This window comes from Pseudophryne corroboree, chromosome 2 (assembly GCF_028390025.1).
Source record: "Pseudophryne corroboree isolate aPseCor3 chromosome 2, aPseCor3.hap2, whole genome shotgun sequence".
Classification (NCBI taxonomy): Eukaryota; Metazoa; Chordata; class Amphibia; order Anura; family Myobatrachidae; genus Pseudophryne; species Pseudophryne corroboree.
Window position 1 is genome coordinate 625872759 of NC_086445.1, and position 27490 is coordinate 625900248.

The 27490-nt window shown below is 44.7% G+C and overlaps 1 protein-coding gene and 1 long non-coding RNA gene across 2 annotated transcripts in view; one reads left to right on the forward strand and one right to left on the reverse strand.

Annotated features, from left to right (window-relative positions):
- Positions 1-7707, reverse strand: part of BAK1 (BCL2 antagonist/killer 1) — a 140476-nt gene extending 132769 nt beyond the window's left edge. The window contains exon 1 of the mRNA XM_063957225.1: positions 7605-7707. The gene's annotated coding sequence lies outside the window, so the exon portion shown is untranslated. The remainder of the gene's footprint in view (positions 1-7604) is intronic.
- Positions 7708-9743: 2036 nt separating this feature from the next.
- Positions 9744-27490, forward strand: part of LOC135051032 (uncharacterized) — a 145717-nt gene continuing 127970 nt past the window's right edge. The window contains exon 1 of the long non-coding RNA XR_010242001.1: positions 9744-9813. This is a non-coding gene — a long non-coding RNA (uncharacterized LOC135051032). The remainder of the gene's footprint in view (positions 9814-27490) is intronic.

Below are 27490 nucleotides of genomic sequence, written 5' to 3' on the forward strand. Positions count from 1 at the left end.
GATAACAAGAATATCAGTTGTAAAATCTTCCCCATAGTACCAACCAATCAGCTCCTAACGGTCATTTTTCAAACACAACCTAAACTGACAGGATCTGATTGCTTGGAACTTTATCCATACCTCCCAACATCTGACACCCATAAAGAGGGACATCTTCACGCACGTAGCGCGCCCGCCCGAAAAAGGGCGTGTCTATGGGAAAGGGGGCGTGGTGTTGCGTGAGGACCCGCTATCATGAGCCACGCCCCATTTTCTTCACTGAGGGGGCATGCCGAGCGCTCTGTGAGCTGCTGGCATGCCCTCTCTCCCTCTGTCTCCACTGAATAGACACTGTGCGCGTGCGAGTGCAGGAGCCTCCCAACTGCCCCACCACCACCGCGGGACACTGCGGCCCGCAGGTGGGACAGCGGAACAGTCCCAAAAAAAGGGACTGTCCCGCGAAAATTGGGACAGTTGGGAGGTATGATTTATCTCACTCCACTTTATCTCTTTGCAAGCTTTAATACATAGGTGTGGTGCAAACCTAACAGTGGGCCTAATTAAGACCTAGTCACTGTAGCGGCAGCGATCGCAGGCTGAAGCCCTGTGAGGTGTGCGCACGCTTGCAAGGCAGGCCGCGGCGGCTGCATGACATCACACGCAGCCGCTGCAGCAAAAAACTTGGCGGGTACCCGCCTGCCTTCGCAGCTAGGCTGCGTAGGCAGGAAGCTACTCTTCAGGTGCGAAAGCATCACCGCTGTGCGATGCTTTTGCACGTCTATCGGGGTGGAGGGGGGTAGGGCCTGGCATGCGGGGCGGACTAGCCCTGTGCTGGGTATCCCCCCGCATGTCAGAGATTTTGATCGTAGATGTGCGTTCTTTCGCACATCTATAATCAGCTCTGCATTTCCCCCACTGTCCATTCCTCAGCAAACACCATCTTAACTTATGGGACTGACAACATCATGTTGTAGGGAGGGATGCTTTTCCTCAGTAAGAACAGGGCATCTTTTTTAAACTGAAAGATTTATAGGAGTTGTTGTAATAATATACTGCTTTTACTGTTATTGTCAAATTATTTTTACATAGAATTTTGTGGAGTAATCCCTGTATTCTTGTAAGAATCTCTCTAAAGTAGAGATTGCCTGCCTTGAGTGGGTATTTACCCATTACACTTTTGTTATTTTTGCATATTTCGCATTGCTACCATAAGATTTAATACTATTTTTATCAATATATGTGTGTCTGTTTTTTGAAGACATTGTGAATAAGAGTCTTTTTATATAACCATATTAAAAAGTTAAGTTTTACTTTAAACCCTTTACACCATTACAGGGGATAGTCTCCTTTCCGAAATCTCTCCCAGTGTGGATTTCTCCATTACAATACATTAAGACCTCAACCAGCAGTTTTTCTCATAATGGCCCTCATTCCGAGTTGTTCGCTCGCTAGCCGCTTTTAGCAGCATTGCACACGCTAAGCCGCCGCCCTCTGGGAGTGAATCTTAGCTTAGCAGAATTGCGAACGAAAGATTAGCAGAATTGCGAATAGAAATTTCTTAGCAGTTTCTGAGTAGCTCCAGACTTACTCAGCCATTGCGATCAGTTCAGTCAGTTTCGTTCCTGGTTTGACGTCACAAACACACCCAGCGTTCGCCCAGACACTCCCCCGTTTCTTCAGACACTCCCGCGTTTTTCCCAGAAACGCCAGCGTTTTTTCGCACACGCCCAGAAAACGGCCAGTATCCGCCCAGAAACACCCACTTCCTGTTAATCACAGTACGATCACCAGAACGATGAAAAATCCTCGTTATGCCGTGAGTAAAATACCTAACTTTTGTGTAAAATAACTAAGCGCATGCGCTCTGCGAACCTTGCGCATGCGCAGTAAGCGACTAATCGCAATACAGCGAAAATCGGCAACGAGCGAACAGCTCGGAATGACCCCCAATCTCCATTATTGCAGGCACTGGGGTATTTGCAATGGGTGCAGTGTGTGCGGTGCACATGGGCCCCTGGGGTCTAGTGAGGCTTACACCGCACACCCATTTTTAAATACTCACCTCTACGGAGTCTCCACTGGCTCACTTCTCCACAATTTTCACTGCTTCATGAATAGAGTCTAGACCCCTGAACTACTGCTATTGTGGATTTTCTATTGACTATTACTAAAAGACAAAAATATTCTCTAATTTCACAAGCATTACCAGTGCACAGGTTTTCTTCCCCTGTTCCCCTTCCTTTCCCCAGCATCAGATTTATAGGAGTGCAAGACAAACTGCATCAGTCTGCTAGAAAACTAAGCCTTGCAGCAGGAATAGTGTTTACATACAACAAAATGGTGAACGTTCCAGATCTCCATCCCACCATTCCAGATCTCAATCCCACTGTCAGTCTGTGGCACTATTTGAATATTACAGTCTAGAAGCACCATCCAACCAACCTGAGCAACCTGGAACAAAGCTGCAAGAAAGAACAAAAATTATCCCCAGAGTGCAAATCTGGTAGAAACTTACCCCAACAAAAACATACCTCCCAACTGTCCCGATTTTGGCGGGACAGTACCATTTTTCCGGGACTGTCTCACCCGCGGGTTGCAATGTCCAGCAGTTGGGTGGGCAGTTGGGAGACCCTCTCACCAGTGGCAGAGCTGCAGTGAATGGACGCTGTGTACATGCGCACAGCATCTATTCTCCCAGAGAGAGGGAGGGAGAGAGGGAGACATCTCACAGAGCGATCAGCATTTTCTCCACAGTGCCAAAAAATGGGGATATGGCCCACGATCACAGCACTTCTTTGATGCCATGCCTCCTAACCGAGAGGCCACGTCCTCTAATTTCAGACTCGCGCCTTCAGCTCATGTCGGTGTTCCTCCTTCCAACTTTCTAAGGTTAGGAGGTATGCAAATCAGTGTTGAATTTCCCTTTAGGCACATGCGGCACATACCTAGAGGTGCCAGTTGCTGGAGGGTAGCACTTGGATGCCTCTTAAAAAGTGGGAGGCACATATAGAAACTGTTGTAATTCCTACACCGTTCCCCTGATTTGAATGTAAATACCCTCAAATTAAAGTGGAAAGTCTGCAGTTAAAGCACATCTTGTTTGTTTCATTTCAAATCCATTGTGGTGGTGTATAGAGCCCAAAATATGAGAATTGTGTCGATGTCCCAATATTTATGGACCTGACTGTATATTAATTGTTCTATGTGAGCAGTGCTTCAAAGAAAACATTTTTGTATTTTCATTTTAAGAATCCCTGCAATTCAATCAATCCCATAGCTCCCAACTTTTAAGCGCTATGATGCAGGACTGAATAGGGGGTGGTGCCTCACTTGAGAAGGGGCGTGGCCTTAGGTGGGTGGGTGTGATCTCGCATCACATCTCCATTTCATCATTTTGGGGGCGTGTCAGCAATGCCCGAGCAGCTGGGAAGCCCCCATATACTCACTGCAATGCACAGTAGCGCACGCCATCTATTCAGAGATCACCCACGACTTTGCTGTGCAGAGCAGCAGTGATTACAGGCTCCCTAACCTGCACCACCACTCGCAGGACACTGCAGCCCACGGGAGGGACAGCAGGACAGTGTCCGAATAGCAGGACTGTCCCGCTGAAATAGGGACAATTGGGAGGTATGAAATCCCTAATGTAGATTATATCAGTTATCTACTACATTAAGCAAAGTAATGCTTCAGACCACAGTGCCCATTTTCAAAAGGGGGGTACACACGGAGAGATCCGTGTTTAAAATCTAAGCAATCTGACTAGATTGCTTAGATTTTAAACACGGATCTGCCGTGTGTATACCCCCCCCCCCAGTGATAGCCGTGCATCGCTATCGCCGGTGCACCATTGTGTGAAGTCAGCGGCCCCCCGTCCACCGCCCCCCCCTCGCTCAGCACATCGCGTATAATATATACACTGTATATCAGGGCCGTTTCTTGGGGCAGGCGAGCAGTGCAACCGCACTGGGCACCCGCCGCGGCACTAACTGTGGCTCCCTGCTTCCCCCTCCTATTTCTCCCCGAGTATCCCGCTCGGGGGGCGGAGTTTCTCGGAATGACGCGGTTGCGCCGTTACGTCACGACACAACCCCGTCACTCCGCGAAACTCCCTCCCCCCGAGCGGAGTACAGAGGGGGATCCAAGGCCCTCATTCCGAGTTGATCGGTCGCAAGGCGATTTTAGCAGAGTTGCTCACGCTAAGCCTACGCCTACTGGGAGTGTATCTTAGCTTCTTAAAATTGCGACCGATGTATTCGCAATATTGCGATTACAAACTACTTAGCAGTTTCAGAGTAGCTTCAGACTTACTCGGCATCTGCGATCAGTTCAGTGCTTGTCGTTCCTGTTTTGACGTCACAAACACACCCAGCGTTCGCCCAGACACTCCCCCGTTTCCCCGGCCACTCCTGCGTTTTTTCCGGAAACGGTAGCGTTTTTTCCCGCACGCCCATAAAACGGCCTGTTTCCGCCCAGTAACACCCATTTCCTGTCAATCACATTACGATCGCCGGAGCGATGAAAAAGCCGTAAGTAAAAATACTATCTCCATTATAAAATTACTTGGCGCAGTCGCAGTGCGAATATTGCGCATGCGTACTAAGCGGAATTTCACTGCGATGCGATGAAAAATACCGAGCGAACGACTCGGAATGAGGGCCCAAGTTAGGAAGAGGGAAAGGCCGGCGCGAGGAGTGACTGGTGAGGCGGGCCGAAGAGCGGTAATCGCCCCTGTAAGTATTCTCTCTCTCTCTCAATGTGTAAAATGGGGACACCTGCCGTAATGTGTGAAATGGGGACTCTTGCCTGCCGTAGTGTGGGGATTTAATGTATCAAGGGCATTGCGGTGTGTGGCATAATATGGTGCAGGGGGCATTACTGTGTGGGGCTTAATATGGTAGAAATTTTTTTTCCTGTGGTGGTCGTGATCTGTTGGAGCAGGGTCAAAAACTGGATTGTGAGGTAGTCTTTTCAGACGAGGCCATGCCCATTTAAATGAGGCCAGACCCATTTAGATGAGACCACGCCCCCTTGCCGCGCAAGGTTTTTTTTTATCTAGGTGTGTGTGTGGGGGGGGGGCGACATTTTTTATGTCATGGGGGGGCGCATTTTTAAATCTCGCACTGGGAGCCAAATTGGCTAGAAACAGCTCTGCTGTATATACACACACACACACACACACACACACACACACACATTTGCTCTTGCATAGCAAGCCTGCAGATTCAAACTATATGAAGCTACTACAAAACCGTTGCAATTAGGCCAGGCTTTTTCTAGTGTGCCGCGACCAGTTGCAAGGTGTGCCGCGGAGCCAGAGCAGCTTCCTGCACCTTCAGAGTGAACTGTTGGCCCGGGCTCTTCTTAGAGGATCAGTCGTGCTCCGGCCATGACCTATGCCTTGATGACGCGGCAGTGTGATATCATAGGTCACGGCCGCCGCGTCTCACCACCCAGCCAGCCCACCCGCCTGCATACACATCTTCCAGTTCCCGCCTGCATCCACAGCTTTCCTTGCCCACCCACATCCACACCTGTTCGACCGCCCGCTAGTCAGTATTCGCAGCACTCCACTATGAACAGCCCCCGCCACTGAGGGACAGAGAGGAGGACAGCTGTCCAGTAGGGGCTAATATTTTTTATTTCTCCTGTGGGGAACAATAGGATTTATGTGGGGAGAATAAGGATTTATGGGGGGAACAATGTGAATAATTCATGTGGGGAGCAATAGGATTTATGTAGGGAGCAACATGATTTATGTAGGGAGCAATGTGATTGTTTTTTCTGTGTAGGCCAATGTATGTGTGGATTTGTTTTTTACTGTGAGGGCCAATGTGTGTTTGTTTGTTTGTTTTTTTCCTGTGGGTGAACTGATGGTGTGCCTTGGCAATTTGAAAATATTGTTCGGTGTGCCGCGAGTAAAAAAAGGTTGAAAATCACTGAATTAGGCAGATCTATGTAGGGGTCCAGCCACACACTACATAGATCTGCTCAGTCACTCACAATGCTGATTATTTCTCTGACAATTAATTTGCAAGCGTCATATCCAGGATTAGAACCCACAACCTATTACACTGGAAGCATGCACCTTAGTGATGGAGATATCTGCTCTTGCATAGGAAGTATGAGAATTCTAAATTCTATATGAAGTTACTTGTAATTGTCAGAGAAATAACTTCATATAGTTAGAATTCTCATGCTTCCTTTATAGGGGCAAATAGCTTCATCAGTAAGGTATCTGCTTCCAGTGTATCTGTAATAAAGAGGGTGTGATTTGTAATGTGTAGTGACTAGTGGGGAAGTCGGCTACGGAAGAGATACCGGCTGCTGTCAATTAACTTAATTGATTAATGTCGCTGAACACATGGAACAGGAGGAGAGCTGCCCCCCTTCAAAGCAGGAGCCCGGCGGCAGCTGACTCCGTTGTCTCCCAGAGTTCTGCCTCTGCCCCTAAGTCTGTTGTCACAGTTTCAATTTGCCTCCCTCCTGCAGTTGTACAAGGTTGCACTTTCTAGCCGAATTTAATTCTAATTGTAAATGGGCTTGTAGAATCAGTGAACATGATGATCATAGATACTCGTCATCCTTAAAAGTAGATGAAAATATAAATTTTCACCCTTTTTATAAAAACTTTGGTGCTGCTCCCATTCATTAAAACTGTAACGCAGGAGAGTTCACTGAAATCTCCTGCTTACCTATCATCCCTGTTCAGTGGATAGTGGTCCCCATACACAAGTATGAGAACCTCATTCATCAATCTCCGAAAATACAGAATTTTCAGAATTTGATTGTGAGAATGGAAGCCATCTTCCTATGGCTATCAGTAACGGGTTGCGAAGAGATATCCATCCGGACGTCTGCGTTTTCCTCCACAAGCGTGAACTACAGTCAGGCCTGGCAGTGTAAATTTTTCACTGCTACAATATTTTATTAGTGACGATAGACATTGTGGGGACAGCTGATCTTCGCATCAGCTGTTCCCGCACCAGAGCAATGTTGAATAGCTTCAGTGATATTGTATCCACCGTGTTAAGTATTTTCAAGTACAGCAGAAGATAAATATGTTCTTCATTATTTTGCTCAGATAAATGTTACATATACAGTATAACACTGTTTATTAAAAAAATTGTGAACATGATCCTCAGGTCTCAAACATAATTATTATATATTAGCCTATAAATTATTGCAAAATTACAACAAAACATACATAGTTTAATAAATGTCTATGAAAATATGTAATATGAAAATATTTACATCTGCAATGCAAAGTTGAACAGACAACACAATCTATGATTTACAGCAAACCGTTGCAAGCTTATTTTATACTGCTATATCTCACATGTATGAAAACTAAGTACAATAAGTGTTCTTTAAGCACATCCTCAGATTTGTTACAAAGAAAAGAGTAAGCCTGAGGCTGGACGATGTTACTGTCTAACAGCTGTACTAAGCTTACATTCAGAGACCGTCTGCAATTCATTCAACTGTTGCTTTAGTATTCTGTGCTGAAAGTGTTGTGCAGAATATGAAATAAACTCTATAGAGAATGCCGTGTAAGTCCTTAAAATCTTGCAATGGCTTTGGCCCATAGAACCGAAAACTCAATGTCTCTCACACCCACTCACCCTGTGGATCCTTCCTTCCACTAACCGGTGGTCTGAGTTTAGATGGAAAACAGATTTCTGAAGCCTTGCTCTGACTTCTTCCTGGAGGATGGCATAAAAAGGGCTGGGCTAAGAGTTAACTAATTCAGCTTCAGTGAGGCTCGCAGCACATTGTTTAGCTGACACTGTAGGAAGAGGAGTGTCCTTGACAAGAAAAGCACTGGGTTTAGAGGAAATAGTGTATGACTAACAATGCAGCTAAATAACATGAGCTGTAAAGAAGACAAACACCAAAACAGACATGTTTCTGAGGCAGAAAAACAAAGTCTGAAGTTTCAGCAACATTGTTTTGCTTTAGGCCTTGTAAACGGGTTCCTCTCTGCACACGTCTGGTCTTATAAGAGCTGGATTCAGTTTCATTTATGTGTCATGTAAATTGTATTGCACTGTGCATATGCACAAGTGGCAGCAGGGGCGGATTAGGGGTGAGGGCGCCCCTAAGCACGACAGTAATGGGTGCTCCTGCCTGCCTAATTTTACCCTTTTTATTGATTGGTTATAAGCCCTCATTTGATGATTGCCAATTTAATAGAATAATAAAAAAGCCACTAACTATGAATTTTTTTTTAATTTTTAATTATGTGTACATATATACTAAGTGGCACAACCTACAGGGGCAGTACTTGCATGTCCTGCCGTTTACACTTTATTCAAGATGGCATATGGTACAGTACAGTGGAAATATTTTGAAGTTACTGGTACTTTTTGGGCTGACGTTACCATCACAAGCATTCAAGTGCCACCCCCTAACAAGTGCCAACCCTAGGTATGTGCCACACCTGCCTAATGGGAAATTTGCCACTAGGCAGCAATATTATGAGCTAAGTATACCTAAAACTTGCATCTCCACACCCCAAATGTTCTGCGCTTACACAGGAAAGCAGAGGTGCGCACATAGGGCCTTATTCAGGTTTGTTAGCAAACCAAAAAAGTTAGCAATTGGGCAAAACCAAGTTGTACTGCAGGTGGGGCAGATATAATATGTGCAGAGAGATTTAGACTTGGGTGGGGTGTGTTTTAAACCGAAATGTAGTATAGATATTAAGTAGCCAGTATTTACCATGCACAGAAATAATATCATACACCCAAATCTAACTCTCTCTGCACATGTTACACTTGCCCCACCTGCAGTGCAGCTTGGTTTTGCCCAGTTGCTAAATTTTTTGGTTTGCTAACAACTCTGAATAACCCCCATATTTTAGTTGCAAGTAACATCTCAAATGTGCCTCTTTTGTAGCCATTGGTGCGATCACTAAGCTTTCCATGCCAGTACAGGTTGAGTATCCCATATCCAAATATTCTGAAATACGGAATATTCCGAAATACGGACTTTTTTGAGTGAGAGTGAGATAGTGAAACCTTTGTTTTTTGATGACTCAATGTACACAAACTTTGTTTAATACACAAAGTTATTAAAAATATTGTATTAAATGACCTTTAGGCTGTGTGTATAAGGTGTATATGAATCATAAATGAATTGTGTGAATGTACACACACTTTGTTTAATGTACAAAGTTATAAAAAATATTGGCTAAAATGACCTTCAGGCTGTGTGTATAAGGTGTATATGAAACATAAATGCATTCTGTGCTTAGATTTAGGTCCCATCACCATGATATCTCATTATGGTATGCAATTATTCCAAAATACGGAAAAATCCGATATCCAAAATACCTCTGGTCCCAAGCATTTTGGATAAGGGATACTCAACCTGTACTATCATTTGTTATATATAGAGTTAAATGCATTTATGCGTAATGTAACTCTAAATAAGGATGGATGTGTTAGACTTTCTTGTCTGTGAATGTTTGCATGGACACAAGTTTTTGTTTTTTTTGCATCACAAGTTCAGCTTTCCAATAGTAACTTACTGACCTATCTTAAGCTTCTATTCATAAAAAAAAGAATAAAGCTGTTAAAACCCATTTTAATGGGAGCATGGAGCTCAGCAATCCTCCCCTATTCTTTATGAAGTGGCAGGAGCTGCCAATAATAGCAAGTGCCTCTTCAGTCCGTTACTCCTCCTCTAAAATGTAACTGACAGTTGCAGTTAGTAGCTGCTGACACATCAAGCAAATTAGACAGCTGATGATATGTACTGACCACAGCAGAACATGCAGGCAGTAGAGATGGGCAGAGTTGCTGAGTTCTATAAGGAAGCTCAGAAAGGGTATTTTTCTGTTTGCTCCATACACATGATGGGAATGTTTTGTGCACTAGAGGCTGGGTAATGCTGACAAATGTGTTAAGTACTGAATCTTCATTCTGGTCATGTTGAGTAAAGATGTTTGGCAGTGCTTTTACAGTACATGCTGTGTACTATTGGTATGTTTGGCAAACCAAATTTCGTACTGTACATTCTGTATTGTTGGTTACTTTAGGTATTGTTTTTCATTGCTAGGATGTAAAACAGAATACAGTAGTGTTCTGAATGTATTATGATGGTAACAGTCCCTTAAGGTGGACATCAATAAGTGCAAGCCACCATTGGTCCAGGAATGAGGTTAATTGACATGCTGATCCCTCTCATGTTGCCTTCTGCACTGATTTGTCCCCCCCCCCCCATCCTGCTCACCTTACATCATATTGATGGTGTCCATGGGCGGGATGTACTAATGTACATCGCCGCCCATCGCCACCCTGCACCACGATGCTGATCGCATATGTACTAACATGAGCGATCAGCATTGCGGAGGACAGCTCTTCCGATAAGAGCTGTCCTCCGCGATGCACATCGGCAGCCTGACTTCCGGAATTCGGCCCCAGAAGTCAGTCTGCGCATGCGCGGGGTGACGGGGGTAGCCGCAGGGCATGCTGGGAGGGATCCGATCGGATCCCTCACACAGCGCCGCGGAGAGAAGCCCATAGGCTTCTATGGACTATCGCCAGCTAAAGCTGGAGAATCCCGCCGCGGCGCTGACCTGGCGGCCGGGGGATAGTACATCAGGAAAAAGCGGTAAATAGGGGGTTTACCGCATTTTCCGCTTAGTACATCCCGCCCCATGTGAGGTGATATGTGTCATAATAATTCATCACCTACCTTTAACCTTTATATACAATAAAATTGGGTTACCACAAGAGAAGAACTAAGATATCACCAGGCGGTCTACCCTTCATGATTATATAGAATTGCTGTCCTTTTTGCACCTTTGAGGGTATTAACAAGTTGTATATAATTTTTGTTCTAATAAGGAGTCTGCAGAATATCCTCTCATAAACCTATTCCCCTGATGAAGTCCTTTTAAGGATGAAACGCATTGGGATTAAAGAGCAATTCCCCTTAACTTAAATTGAACATCAGTTTCTTGAATATCATCAAAAGGGGATTGTCATTGCATCTGTTCTGTTACACGTATTGTGAGTTATTGCCTCAAGTTGCATTTGAACTGTATTTTAATAAATTTTATATTTATTTATAATTGGTTGCTGGATATAATTTGAATTTTAACAGTATAATTTTCAATTAGTGCGCCCTCAACTCTATTGTTGTTATTATATCTATATCTATATATAGCTATATATATTGTGACAAGAACACGGGAATAGTGTTTGAGGGCAGGTATGTTTGTCCCAGGTTCTTGTCTTACATGTATTAGGAAAATGTTTTGTTTTGTCAGAACCTTTTCAGTTTATTGGAAAAGCTGGATAAGGGCCCTGAAATAGAGATAGGGCAAGTTCCAGACATTGGGCCCAGTTTGGGTCTTTGGCCTCACAGAGGGCTAATCAGGGTTTCAGCTGTGTAAGTGGGTTATAGGGCTGCTAGCCTGATTAGTGTGTGCAGACTGCCTGGGAAGACTGCAGGATCTCTGTGAGAGAAACACGCTTCCTTATACAAGTGAACAGTGCTGACTGGAAAACTCTGTGTTTTTTTGTTTAGAGACAGTTAGGAACGTCTTGTGTTTAGTTAGTGCCGGACAGGCAAGGTATTTTCTTTTGATGTTTGTTTTGTTTTCTGTTTAATAAAACTGGTTGTGGCCAGTTGCACCATAAAAACTGGACTTGTATGACTTCTCAACTGCTACCATCTACCCCAAGAAACGAGGTCCGGTTCCCCTACAGTGTTACAACTTGGAGGAACTGCTCAAAGCCTTGCTGCAAGCTACAGCGGCTCAGCAGGGGGCCATCAGACAGCAGCAGGTGGCGATGGAGGAAAACTGGAGACTACAGCAGGAGGCCAACAGACAGCAGCAGGTGGCAATGGAGGAAAATTGGAGGCAACAGCGTCAGGATAGAGAGGCCTTAGCAGAAGTGGTGCAGAGCCTTGCAGCCCGGATTGGAGATGTGGCCGTCAGTGCTCCGACCAGCTCTAGTTCTATACGGGCCAGTCACTTCCTGCAGAAAATGACAGAGGCTGATGATGTGGAGGCCTACCTGACCACGTTTGAAAGGACTGCCGAGCGTGAGAACTGGCCGAAAGCACAGTGGGCCAGTCTGCTGGCACCTTTTCTGTCAGGTGAGCCCCAAAAAGCGTACTTTGATTTAAGCCCTGCTGAGGCTCGGGACTATGATAAACTAAAGACTGAGATCCTGACCCACCTGGGAGTCACGCTGTTAGTACGAGCACAACGGGTGCACCGTTGGGTGTAGGCCATGGAGAGGCATCCTCGCTCCCAGATGCACGACCTTATTCAGCTAACAAAAAAATGGTTACAGCCAGAGACATTAACTGGTCCCCAGATGGTTGAAAGAGTCGTCATGGATCGCTATTTGAGATCTTTGCCCGTGGTCCTGCGCAAGTAGCTGAGCCATGGAAACCCGGATACTGCTGACCAATTAGTGGACATGGTAGAGAGGTACTTGGCTGCAAAGGAACTACTGATGACCACCCAGCAACCCATAGATCCTCGACAGCGCCCTTCCGTAAAGACTGGTAAGACTGTTCCGTGGGAAAACGTTGCAGGGCGGATAAGAGAACGCAAGGCTGGAGAGACTGTAAACACTGTCCCTGGAGACAGGCCAATGGGGCTAGAAAGGTCTATGCTGCCAAAACGGGTTGATAATCGTGCGGTTAAATGTTTTAGGTGTCGTATGCCAGGTCATGTTATTGCCAATTGCCCAGTCACGCAAGAACCCATGCAATGTGATGTTGCCTTTGAATGTTGCAGAATGTCTTTCTGTGCTAGGTTAGCCTGTACTGTGGTACCTTCACCTGAGCTGGAAAAACAAATGTGTGACGTGTTCTTAGAGGGTAACCAGGTAGAGGCCTTGCTAGATTCAGGAAGTTTAGTTACCCTCGTGAAAGCTGGGTTAGTGAACCCCTTAAAGGTCCAGCAAATACCTATTGGGGTAACTTGCATACATGGGGAAACCCAACATTATGTCACTGCTGAAGTGAATATAAAAACTTGTTGTGGGTCAGCAATTGTTAAAGTAGGACTGGTCCCCACCTTGGTGCATGAGGCCATAATAGGGAGGGATTTTCCTCATTTTTGGAAACTGTGGGAATCACGTTTATCAACAGATATGAGAAGTAAAGAGCCAGTTGATAATCACGGTGAATTTATGGATGTACGTGTGTCTTCGGAACTTTCTGACCCTTTGCCTTTTGCTAGCTTGGCTGGGGAAGTGACAGATGGGGAGTCCAGTGAAGACCCTCTTGCTGGGAACAGAGACATAGTAGTTAGAACTGATTGCGTGCCTGACCTGGAGGTAAAGAAGGATCTGTTTGCATCTGAACAGTTAAAGGATCCTACCTTAATAAAGGCTAGAGAGAATGTTAAGATTGTTAATGGGGAACCTGTGGTACCAGGTGACAGGGTTACGTATCCCCACATGGCCATCTGTAATGAGCTCTTGTACCACATTGTCAAAAGGGGTGAGGATGTGGTGGAACAGCTGGTAGTTCCCCAGCCTTATCGGAGAACGGTACTAGATTTAGCTCATAGTCACGTTACAGCAGGACATTTAGGGGCAGAAAAAACCACTGAAAGAGTTTTACAAAGGTTCTTTTGGCCAGGGGTCTATAAAGAAGTGTCTGAATATTGTTCTTCCTGTCCTGAATGTCAGTATCATGCCCCTAGACCCCATTTCAGGAGCCCACTAGTTCCCATGCCTATTATAGAGGTCCCGTTTGACAGAATAGCCATGGATCTCGTGGGGCCCTTGTTAAAGTCCGCTCGGGCCATCAGTATATCCTGGTAATAATGGACTATGCCACTCGATATCCTGAGGCTGTCCCTTTACGCACTATCACAACCAAGGCGATAGCTAGGGAGCTGGTGCAGGTTTTTAGGAGAGTGGGAATACCAAAAGAAATTTTGACTGACCAAGGTACTCCATTTATGTCAAGGATCATGAAAGAATTGTGCAAATTATTTAAGGTCACTCACCTCAGGACGTCCATTTACCATCCCCAAATGAGATGGGTTGGTGGAAAGGTTTAATAAAACAATAAAAAGTATGTTAAAAAAGTTTGTTGATAAAGATGGGAAAAACTGGGATTGTTTGTTGCCCTACTGGTGAATGGCCACCAGAGAAGTTCCTCAGTCCTCTACAGGGTTTTCTCCATTTGATTTGTTTTATGGTAGACACCCCAGAGGGCTGTTGGACATTGTCAAAGAGACGTGGGAAGGACAGCCTACTCCTTATAGAAGCGTTGTTGAACATGTAACACAAATGCAGGATAGGATTGCAGCCGTGGTACCTATTGTCAGAGAGCACATGGAACAGGCCCAAAGTGCTCAACAGAGGGTCTATAACCGGAGTGCCAAGATACAGGAATTTGTTCCCGGAGATAGAGTATTTGTTTTGGTACCCACTGTGGAAAGCAAGTTCTTAGCTAAATGGCAGGGTCCATTTGAGATTAGGGAAAAAGTGAATGATGTTAATTCTAGTGATGAGCGGGTTCGGTTCCTCGGAATCCGAACCCCCCCGAACTTCAGCCTTTTTACACGGGTCCGAGGCAGGTTCGAACCTTCCCGCCTTGCTCGGCTAACCCGAGCGCGCCCGAACGTCATCATCCCGCTGTCGGATTCTCGCGAGGCTCGAATTCTATCGCGAGACTCGGATTCTATATAAGGAGCCGCGCGTCGCCGCCATTTTCACACGTGCATTGAGATTGATAGGGAGAGGACGTGGCTGGCGTCCTCTCCGTTTATAGAGAAGAGAGTAGAGAGTTAGAGACGCTATTTAGTATTTACTAATTTTGGGGAGCATATTAGGACTGGAGTACTACTACTTGCTGATAGTGTGACCATTGACCACCAGTTTAATTAATCCGTTCTCTGCCTGAAAAAAAACGATACACAGTGTGACACAGTCACATACCATATCTGTGCTCAGCCTCAGTGTGCTGCATCATCATATGTAATACTGTATATCTGACTGTGCTGAGTGCTCACTGCTCACACAGCTTAATTGTGGGGGAGACTGGGGAGCAGTTAGAGCAGGAGTACATAAATAATATATTTTAAGTACAGTGCACACTTTTGCTGCCAGAGTGCCACACTGCCAGTGTGACTGACCAGTGACCACACTGACCACCAGTATATTGTGATTGTCTGCTTAGGACGGAGTACTACTTGCTGATAGTGTGACCAGTGACCAGTGACCACCACCAGTTTAATTAATCCGTTCTCTGCCTGAAAAAAAAAACGATACACAGTGTGACACAGTCACATACCATATCTGTGCTCAGCCCAGTGTGCTGCATCATATGTAATACTGTATATCATTATCTGACTGTGCTGAGTGCTCACTGCTCACACAGCTTAATTGTGGGGGAGACTGGGGAGCAGTTATAGCAGGAGTACATATTTTAAGTACAGTGCACACTTTTGCTGCCAGAGTGCCACTGCCAGTGTGACTGACCAGTGACCACTGACCACCAGTATATTGTGATTGTCTGCTGACCACCAGTATATTGTGATTGTCTGCCTGAAAAAGTTAAACACTCGTCGTGTGGTGTTTTTATAAACGCATTCTGCAGACAGTGTCCAGCAGGTTCGTCATTACATAATATATACCTGTCCGGCTGCAGTACTAGTGTGATATATATATATAATTTAATTTTATCTCATTATCATCCAGTTTATATTAGCAGCAGACACAGTACGGTAGTCCACGGCTGTAGCTACCTCTGTGTCGGCAGTCGCTCGTCCATCCATAATTGTATACCACCTACCCGTGGTTTTTTTTTCTATCTTCTTGATACTAGTAGCTTACTTTAGGAGTCTGCAGTGCTGACAGACAGTGTCCAGCAGGTCCGTCATTACATAATATATATACCTGTCCGGCTGCAGTACTAGTGTGATATATATATATATATTTTAATTTTATCTCATTATCATCCAGTCTATATTAGCAGCAGACACAGTACGGTAGTCCACGGCTGTAGCTACCTCTGTGTCGGCAGTCGCTCGTCCATCCATAATTGTATACCACCTACCCGTGGTTTTTTTTTCTATCTTCTTGATACTAGTAGCTTACTTTAGGAGTCTGCAGTGCTGACAGACAGTGTCCAGCAGGTCCGTCATTACATAATATATATACCTGTCCGGCTGCAGTACTAGTGTGATATATATATATATATTTTAATTTTATCTCATTATCATCCAGTCTATATTAGCAGCAGACACAGTACGGTAGTCCACGGCTGTAGCTACCTCTGTGTCGGCAGTCGCTCGTCCATCCATAATTGTATACCACCTACCCGTGGTTTTTTTTTCTATCTTCTTGATACTAGTAGCTTACTTTAGGAGTCTGCAGTGCTGACAGACAGTGTCCAGCAGGTCCGTCATTACATAATATATATACCTGTCCGGCTGCAGTACTAGTGTGATATATATATATATATATTTTAATTTTATCTCATTATCATCCAGTCTATATTAGCAGCAGACACAGTACGGTAGTTCACGGCTGTAGCTACCTCTGTGTCGGCAGTCGCTCGTCCATCCATAATTGTATACCACCTACCCGTGGTTTTTTTTTCTATCTTCTTGATACTAGTAGCTTACTTTAGGAGTCTGCAGTGCTGACAGACAGTGTCCAGCAGGTCCGTCATTACATAATATATATACCTGTCCGGCTGCAGTACTAGTGTGATATATATATATATATATTTTAATTTTATCTCATTATCATCCAGTCTATATTAGCAGCAGACACAGTACGGTAGTTCACGGCTGTAGCTACCTCTGTGTCGGCAGTCGCTCGTCCATCCATAATTGTATACCACCTACCCGTGGTTTTTTTTTCTATCTTCTTGATACTAGTAGCTTACTTTAGGAGTCTGCAGTGCTGACAGACAGTGTCCAGCAGGTCCGTCATTACATAATATATATACCTGTCCGGCTGCAGTACTAGTGTGATATATATATATATATATTTTAATTTTATCTCATTATCATCCAGTCTATATTAGCAGCAGACACAGTACGGTAGTCCACGGCTGTAGCTACCTCTGTGTCGGCAGTCGCTCGTCCATCCATAATTGTATACCACCTACCCGTGGTTTTTTTTTCTATCTTCTTGATACTAGTAGCTTACTTTAGGAGTCTGCAGTGCTGACAGACAGTGTCCAGCAGGTCCGTCATTACATAATATATATACCTGTCCGGCTGCAGTACTAGTGTGATATATATATATATTTTAATTTTATCTCATTATCATCCAGTCTATATTAGCAGCAGACACAGTACGGTAGTCCACGGCTGTAGCTACCTCTGTGTCGGCAGTCGCTCGTCCATCCATAATTGTATACCACCTACCCGTGGTTTTTTTTTCTATCTTCTTGATACTAGTAGCTTACTTTAGGAGTCTGCAGTGCTGACAGACAGTGTCCAGCAGGTCCGTCATTACATAATATATATACCTGTCCGGCTGCAGTACTAGTGTGATATATATATATATATTTTAATTTTATCTCATTATCATCCAGTCTATATTAGCAGCAGACACAGTACGGTAGTCCACGGCTGTAGCTACCTCTGTGTCGGCAGTCGCTCGTCCATCCATAATTGTATACCACCTACCCGTGGTTTTTTTTTCTATCTTCTTGATACTAGTAGCTTACTTTAGGAGTCTGCAGTGCTGACAGACAGTGTCCAGCAGGTCCGTCATTACATAATATATATACCTGTCCGGCTGCAGTACTGGTGTGATATATATATATTTAAATTTTATCTCATTATCATCCAGTCTATATTAGCAGCAGACACAGTACGGTAGTCCACGGCTGTAGCTACCTCTGTGTCGGCAGTCGCTCGTCCATCCATAAGTATACTAGTAGCCATCCATCTCCATTGTTTACCTGAGGTGCCTTTTAGTTGTGCCTATTAAAATATGGAGAACAAAAATGTTGAGGTTCCAAAAATAGGGAAAGATCAAGATCGACTTCCACCTCGTGCTGAAGCTGCTGCCACTAGTCATGGCCGAGACGATGAAATTCCATCAACGTCGTCTGCCAAGGCCGATGCCCAATGTCATAGTACAGAGCATGTAAAATCCAAAACACCAAATATCAGTAAAAAAAGGACTCAAAAATCTAAAATAAAATTGTCGGAGGAGAAGCGTAAACTTGCCAATATGCCATTTACCACACGGAGTGGCAAGGAACGGCTGAGGCCCTGGCCTATGTTCATGGCTAGTGGTTCAGCTTCACATGACGATGGAAGCACTCAGCCTCTCGCTAGAAAAATGAAAAGACTCAAGCTGGCAAAAGCACAGCAAAGAACTGTGCGTTCTTCGAAATCCCAAATCCACAAGGAGAGTCCATTTGCGTCGGTTGCGATGCCTAACCTTCCCAACACTGGACGTGAAGAGCATGCGCCTTCCACCATTTGCACGCCCCCTGCAAGTGCTGGAAGGAGCACCCGCAGTCCAGTTCCTGATAGTCAGATTGAAGATGTCAGTGTTGAAGTACACCAGGATGAGGAGGATATGGGTGTTGCTGGCGCTGGGGAGGAAATTGACAAGGAGGATTCTGATGGTGAGGTGGTTTGTTTAAGTCAGGCACCCGGGGAGACACCTGTTGTCTGTGGGAGGAATAGGGCCATTGACATGCCTGGTGAAAATACCAAAAAAATCAGCTCTTCGGTGTGGAAGTATTTCAACAGAAATGCGGACAACATTTGTCAAGCCGTGTGTTGCCTTTGTCAAGCTGTAATAAGTAGGGGTAAGGACGTTAACCACCTCGGAACATCCTCCCTTATACGTCACCTGCAGCGCATTCATAATAAGTCAGTGACAAGTTCAAAAACTTTGGGCGACAGCGGAAGCAGTCCACTGACCAGTAAATCCCTTCCTCTTGTAACCAAGCTCACGCAAACCACCCCACCAACTCCCTCAGTGTCAATTTCCTCCTTCCCCAGGAATGCCAATAGTCCTGCAGGCCATGTCACTGGCAATTCTGATGAGTCCTCTCCTGCCTGGGATTCCTCCGATGCATCCTTGCGTGTAACGCCTACTGCTGCTGGCGCTGCTGTTGTTGCTGCTGGGAGTCGATGGTCATCCCAGAGGGGAAGTCGTAAGATCACTTTTACTACTTCCACCAAGCAATTGACTGTCCAACAGTCCTTTGCGAGGAAGATGAAATATCACAGCAGTCATCCTGCTGCAAAGCGGATAACTGAGGCCTTGGCATCCTGGGTGGTGAGAAACGTGGTTCCGGTATCCATCATTACTGCAGAGCCAACTAGAGACTTGTTGGAGGTACTGTGTCCCCGGTACCAAATACCATCTAGGTTCCATTTCTCTAGGCAGGCGATACCGAAAATGTACACAGACCTCAGAAAAAGAGTCACCAGTGTCCTAAAAAATGCAGCTGTACCCAATGTCCACTTAACCACGGACATGTGGACAAGTGGAGCAGGGCAGGGTCAGGACTATATGACTGTGACAGCCCACTGGGTAGATGTATGGACTCCCGCCACAAGAACAGCAGCGGCGGCACCAGTAGCAGCATCTCGCAAACGCCAACTCTTTCCTAGGCAGGCTACGCTTTGTATCACCGGTTTCCAGAATACGCACACAGCTGAAAACCTCTTACGGCAACTGAGGAAGATCATCGCGGAATGGCTTACCCCAATTGGACTCTCCTGTGGATTTGTGGCATCGGACAACGCCAGCAATATTGTGTGTGCATTAAATATGGGCAAATTCCAGCACGTCCCATGTTTTGCACATACCTTGAATTTGGTGGTGCAGAATTATTTAAAAAACGAGAGGGGCGTGCAAGAGATGCTGTCGGTGGCCAGAAGAATTGCGGGACACTTTCGGCGTACAGGCACCACGTACAGAAGACTGGAGCACCACCAAAAACGCCTGAACCTGCCCTGCCATCATCTGAAGCAAGAAGTGGTAACGAGGTGGAATTCAACCCTATATATGCTTCAGAGGTTGGAGGAGCAGCAAAAGGCCATTCAAGCCTATACAATTGAGCACGATATAGGAGGTGGAATGCACCTGTCTCAAGCGCAGTGGAGAATGATTTCAACGTTGTGCAAGGTTCTGCTGCCCTTTGAACTTGCCACACGTGAAGTCAGTTCAGACACTGCCAGCCTGAGTCAGGTCATTCCCCTCATCAGGCTTTTGCAGAAGAAGCTGGAGACATTGAAGGAGGATCTAACACAGAGCGATTCCGCTAGGCATGTGGGACTTGTGGATGGAGCCCTTAATTCGCTTAACAAGGATTCACGGGTGGTCAATCTGTTGAAATCAGAGCACTACATTTTGGCCACCGTGCTCGATCCTAGATTTAAAACCTACCTTGGATCTCTCTTTCCGGCAGACACAAGTCTGCTGGGGTTCAAAGACCTGCTGGTGAGAAAATTGTCAAGTCAAGCGGAACGCGACCTGTCAACATCTCCTCCTTCACATTCTCCCGCAACTGGGGGTGCGAGGAAAAGGCTCCGAATTCCGAGCCCACCCGCTGGCGGTGATGCAGGGCAGTCTGGAGCGACTGCTGATGCTGACATCTGGTCCGGACTGAAGGACCTGCCAACGATTACGGACATGTCGTCTACTGGCACTGCATATGATTCTCTCCCCATTGAAAGAATGGTGGAGGATTATATGAGTGACCGCATCCAAGTAGGCACGTCAGACAGTCCGTACTTATACTGGCAGGAAAAAGAGGCAATTTGGAGGCCCTTGCACAAACTGGCTTTATTCTACCTAAGTTGCCCTCCCACAAGTGTGTACTCCGAAAGAGTGTTTAGTGCCGCCGCTCACCTTGTCAGCAATCGGCGTACGAGGTTACTTCCAGAAAATGTGGAGAAGATGATGTTCATTAAAATGAATTATAATCAATTCCTCCGTGGAGACATTGACCAGCAGCAATTGCCTCCACAAAATACACAGGGAGCTGAGATGGTGGATTCCAGTGGGGACGAATTGATAATCTGTGAGGAGGGGGATGTACACGGTGATATATCGGAGGATGATGATGAGGTGGACATCTTGCCTCTGTAGAGCCAGTTTGTGCAAGGAGAGATTAATTGCTTCTTTTTTGGTGGGGGTCCAAACCAACCCGTCATTTCAGTCACAGTCGTGTGGCAGACCCTGTCACTGAAATGATGGGTTGGTTAAAGTGTGCATGTCCTGTTTATACAACATAAGGGTGGGTGGGAGGGCCCAAGGACAATTCCATCCTCTTTTTTCTTTCATTTTTCTTTGCGTCATGTGCTGTTTGGGGAGTGTTTTTTGGAAGGGCCATCCTGCGTGACACTGCAGTGCCACTCCTAGATGGGCCAGGTGTTTGTGTCGGCCACTAGGGTCGCTTATCTTACTCACACAGCTACCTCATTGCGCCTCTTTTTTTCTTTGCGTCATGTGCTGTTTGGGGAGTGTTTTTTGGAAGGGCCATCCTGCGTGACACTGCAGTGCCACTCCTAGATGGGCCAGGTGTTTGTGTCGGCCACTAGGGTCGCTTATCTTACTCATACAGCTACCTCATTGCGCCTCTTTTTTTCTTTGCGTCATGTGCTGTTTGGGGAGTGTTTTTTGGAAGGGCCATCCTGCGTGACACTGCAGTGCCACTCCTAGATGGGCCAGGTGTTTGTGTCGGCCAGTAGGGTCGCTTAGCTTACTCACACAGCTACCTCATTGCGCCTCTTTTTTTCTTTGCGTCATGTGCTGTTTGGGGAGTGTTTTTTGGAAGGGCCATCCTGCGTGACACTGCAGTGCCACTCCTAGATGGGCCCGGTGTTTGTGTCGGCCACTAGGGTCGCTTAGCTTACTCACACAGCTACCTCATTGCGCCTCTTTTTTTCTTTGCGTCATGTGCTGTTTGGGGAGTGTTTTTTGGAAGGGCCATCCTGCGTGACACTGCAGTGCCACTCCTAGATGGGCCAGGTGTTTGTGTCGGCCACTAGGGTCGCTTAGCTTACTCACACAGCTACCTCATTGCGCCTCTTTTTTTCTTTGCGTCATGTGCTGTTTGGGGAGTGTTTTTTGGAAGGGCCATCCTGCGTGACACTGCAGTGCCACTCCTAGATGGGCCAGGTGTTTGTGTCGGCCACTTGGGTCGCTTAGCTTAGTCATCCAGCGACCTCGGTGCAAATTTTAGGACTAAAAATAATATTGTGAAGTGTGAGGTGTTCAGAATAGACTGAAAATGAGTGGAAATTATGGTTTTTGAGGTTAATAATACTTTGGGATCAAAATGACCCCAAAATTCTATGATTTAAGCTGTTTTTTAGGGTTTTTTGAAAAAAACACCCTAATCCAAAACACACCCGAATCCGACAAAAAAAATTCGGTGAGGTTTTGCCAAAACGCGGTCGAACCCAAAACACGGCCGCGGAACCGAACCCAAAACCAAAACACAAAACCCGAAAAATTTCAAGTGCACATCTCTAGTTAATTCCAAAGTATACCAACCGGGAAAGAGAAAACCCGAACAAATCTACCATGTTAACTTAATCAAACCCTGGAAAGATAGGTTGTCTCTGTCAGTGGAGCCTTGCCCTTCGGTGTTTTCACCTCGGTTGCTTCCCACAGTAAAGGTGTCAGAGACATTATCAGCTGATCAGAACAATCAGGTTAAAGAATTTCTCATCCAAAATAGGGAGATATTTTCAGAGCTGCCTGGCCGAACGACCATAATAAAACATGACAGGGGTCAGGGTCCATTTAAAGCCATATAGGATTCCTGAAGCTCAGCGAGAAGCTGTTTCTAAAGAAGTTAAAACCATGTTAGAACTTGGAGTCATAGAGGAATCTAACAGTGAGTGGTCCAGTCCCATAGTTCTCATCCCGAAGCCAGACGGTAGCATACACTTCTGTTATGACTTTCGTAAGTTAAATGAGGTGTCCAAGTTTGACGCATACCCCATGCCCCGTGTGGATGAGCCTATAGAAAGGCTGGGAACAGCCAGGTTTCTCACCACGTTGGACCTGACCAAAGGTTACTGGCAAATACCTTTGTCTGATAGCGCAAAAGAAAAAACAGCCTTTTCGGTTCCGGAGGGGCTGTACCAGTATAAGATGTTACCCTTTGGGTTGCATGGTGCTCCAGAAACCTTTCAACGGGCGATGGATAAAATTTTGAGGACCCATAGAAAATATGCAGCTGCCTATTTGGATGATGTGGTAATTCACAGTACAGACTGGGGGTCCCATTTGGTTAAAGTACAAGCAGTACTGGACTCAATCAGAGAGTTAGTTAACTGCTAACCCAAAGAAGTGCTGCCTCGCAATCGAGGAGGTCAAATACTTGGGCTTCACCATAGGCAGAGGTCTGATTAGGCCCCAATTGAATAAAATTGATGCAATTCAAAACTGGCCTCGTCCAGTGAATAAAAAACAGGTAAGGGCTTTTTTGGGAATAACTGGGTACTATAGACAGTTTATTCCCAATTTTGCGACCACAGCAGTGCCATTGTCAGACCTTACCAAAGGGAAGCAGTCAAATATGGTGAAATGGAACCCTGATGCAGAAAAAGTGTTCCAAGTGTTAAAAGTGGCTTTGTGTTCACAACCTGTATTGATAACACCAGATTTTTCAAAATAATTTGTGGTACAGACAGATGTTTCAGAGGTAGGGATAGGGGCTGTGCTGTCGCAAACCAGAGATGGGGATGAACACCCTATCATTTATTTGAGTAGGAAACTCAATGAGCATGAAAAAAGGTATGCCATTGTGGAAAAGGAGGCTTTGGCCATTAAGTGGGCACTAGATACCTTGAGATATTACCTCTTGGGTAGACAATTCAGACTAGTGACAGATCATGCCCCTTTAAAATGGATGTATGTAAATAGACGCAAGAATGCTCGTGTAACTAGATGGTTTCTAGCATTGCAGGATTTTAAGTTTACTGTCGAACATAGACCGGGTACACAATTGGCCAACACAGATGCATAGTTCCGCATCTTCTGTTTGGGGGCTACAAGTGTTCCGGCCCCTAGGTCGAAACAGGGGAGGGGGATATGTGACAAGAACACTGGAATAGTGTTTGAGGGCAACTATGTTTGTCCCAGGTTCTTGTCTTACATGTATTAGGAAAATGTTTTGTTTTGTCAGAACCTTTTCAGTTTATTGGAAAAGCTGGATAAGGGCCCTGAAAGAGAGATGGGGCAAGTTCCAGACATTGGGCCCAGTTTGGGTCTTTGGCCTCACAGAGGGCTAATCAGGGTTTCAGCTGTGTAAGTTTGTTATAGGGCTGCTAGCCTGATTAGTGTGTGCAGACTGCCTAGGAAGACTGCAGGATCTCTGTGAGAGAAACACGCTTCCTTATACAAGTGAGCCAAACAGTGTTGACTGGAAAACTCTGTGTTTTTTTGTTTAGAGACAGTTAGGAACGTCTTGTGTTTAGTTAGTGCCGGACAGGCAAGGTATTTTCTTTTGATGTTTGTTTTGTTTTCTGTTTAATAAAACTGGTTGTGGCCAGTTGCACCATAAACTGGACTTGTATGACTCCTCAACTGCTGCCATCTACCCCAAGAAACGGGGTCCGGTTCCCCTACAGTGTTACAATATATATATATATATATATATATTAACAACAAGGGAAAAAAATAGCGCCACTTGTGGTATGTAAACCTTCACGATTGTATATAATAAATGTCCAAAAATTACACTCCCTTGGTACAAAGGGTGTCAGCCGGCCCCTAAATAAATACAGCAGTGGTAAGCTGCTGTGAAAAATGTTATGGAAACCAAGAATATGGGCACAGGCGACCAATGGTGTCTGTAGTAAAGGAACGTAAAATGATTTTATATAAAAAAGAGCATATTTATTTTACATGAATAAAAAAACACTGATATCCTTTGATAAAAAAAGGGGTGCTTAAGCATAAAAAATTCATAGAAAATTGCATAAAAATACATAAAAATATACGAACAGATAAAAAAGTGGAGAGTTATCTAAAAAGTACAAGATTCACATCAATTTAAAATGAATGTGTAAAAAAGTGCTTATCTTAGGTTCAGGAGGTTAATCTGGGAGAGATCATAGAATGCCCAACGCGTTTCGTCCTTCAGGACTTCATCAAGGGTAGTGTGGTGCTGGGACTGGGCTTGTATTTATACCTCTATCAATTAGGAGACTATGTGTGACATCACTTCCTCTTACAGTGATGTTTAGGGAAAACAGAGATCTAAGTGTGTTTCAAATTTAAATAATTTATATATGAGTACTGTAAACATTTCTAGACAGAGCTGGTCCATGACATATATTTAAAAAACGAGTAGTTTTAATATGTATAAATGATAAGTTTATGCTGTACTGGCAGTGGGTACTTCCGCCCCACTTCCGGTTGAGCAACGGGCTCTACTGCGCTTGCGTCCAAATGTCCGGAGTCGCCGGCGGGCTCCTCTGCGCATGCGCCCGCTTCCGTTCTTGATAGTGAATGAATGGAGTCACGTTACTACCGTGACGCGTCCCGGCCGCGTCATTGTGTCACGAGTTGGAACCCGGAAGTTAGGTGTGCTGTGCAGAGCTTGCTGGACTCGTAAATTTCTGTTAGGTCGCACGTCACTTCCTATTTAGGATTGTATTCAACGGATGGTACCCAGGATGTTTGTTGAGACGCACGTGAACCGCAAACGGTGTTACAGATAGTTTTGTTTCATAGTGGGTCTCTATGTTTCATTCATCAATAAAAATGTTCTGTGTGTCTCTCTTCATTTTGGGTCACAATGATTATTAGTTGTCCCGGAAAACATATGAAAAAATAAAAGTATATATGCGTTACCATGCAATCATGACACATTTATCAATAACCAGATGAGTTTTAATTTAAATGGAGAAAGTAGATTGAAGTTAACATATAATCATGACTGATTTATTTAGGACCAAAAATATATTATTTTCTATATTATTAAATGGACCATATGACTAATGAGGTTAATACGAGGTGTTGATAAATTAATAGTTATAGTGCAACATTAAATGGACATCCTTTTATTAGAGGTGTGGGTGCTACATTAAGGTGTTTAAGTGTGCTAAACACAACTACATATTTAGTGGTAGCATGGTGACGGTCAAAAAAGTGTCTAAAGGGTTATATTAATAAGTGGTGATATAATAGGTTTACAGCTGTTTCACTGGTTTAGGAACCCTCATGTGCATACAATGTCTCTACAGCACCTAGTCTTCTCCGGAGGTCACCCTCCTTGATACTGGCCAGGCCCATAAAATGCTTAGCTTCCACGATCAGACGAGATTGGGCGTACCATTTTGGTATGGCTGTAGTCAACTTAGCACCAGTTCACCAGAGGTTTTTTCACAGCTGAGGTAACCCTAGAAATAAGAAGAATATAGCGCCATTCTCAAACACCACTGTGTTTATTAGGGGGAGAGGGGTGGGGGGTGGGTGGTATACAAAGATAAAGAATTTAGAGCTCAAAGAAATGGGGAAATTTCATAGCTTTCGTTGAAACCAGTCGGATGCATCGTCTTCAATTGGAAAATCCAAAACATTTCTCTTCTTGATAACAGATTCGCCAGGTCTCCGTTTCTTTCGCCCAGTGCTACGTGTTCTATGGCTTTGTATGTTAAGGCCTCTGGATTGGAGTTATGGTGTGACAAAAAATGTTTGGAAACTGCATGTGTTTCCACCTTATTTTTAATATTCCGTATGTGCTCTTGGATTCTTAGTTTCAGCTGTCTTTTCGTCTTCCCAATGTATTTTTTACCACAGTCACATTCCAGGAGGTAGATGACAGATGTAGAGTTGCAATTCATATATTCTTTGATCTTGAATTCTTTTGCATCACCTGTTGCAGAGAAAGTCTTCCGGCATGGGTGTAGGTACTTACAAATATTACAATGTCCACACTTATAACTACCTACACACCTGATAAGGGATTCTTTTTTATTTGTAACTGATCTTAGCATGCTTGGTGCCACTAAGTCCTTTAAATTTTTGGACTTTTTGAATATAATTTCAGGTTGAGGTGGTAGTATGTCTTTTAGAACCGGGTCCATTAGTAAAATATTCCAATGGGTTTTCATTGATTATCGGATGGTTTTCTCGTGTCTGCTGTAAGTTGTGATAAAAGCAGTGGAGTCCTTTTTCGGTTCCCTGTTCTTATATGTTAGAAGGTCATTTCTCTCCAGGGTGCTTGCTTCGTTTACCGCCTTATCGATAATGTTGGTGGGATATTTCTTTTCCAGAAATCTATTTCTATATTTCTCGAGTTGGTTGTTGCATTCCTCTGTTTCGCTACAATTCCTTCTAATTCTATGAAACTGGGAATAGGGAATGTTATTTTTCCACTGTTTTAGGTGATTGCTCCTGTAATCCAGATAGCTATTGGTGTCTACTGGTTTGATGTAGTTCCTTGTGACTATTCTGTTTTCTTTCCCCACAAGGATGAGGTCCAAGAATTCAATTTGTACCCGGTCCACTTTGGAAGTGAATGTGAGATTCAGGTCATTATGTGCCAGATATTCTTTAAA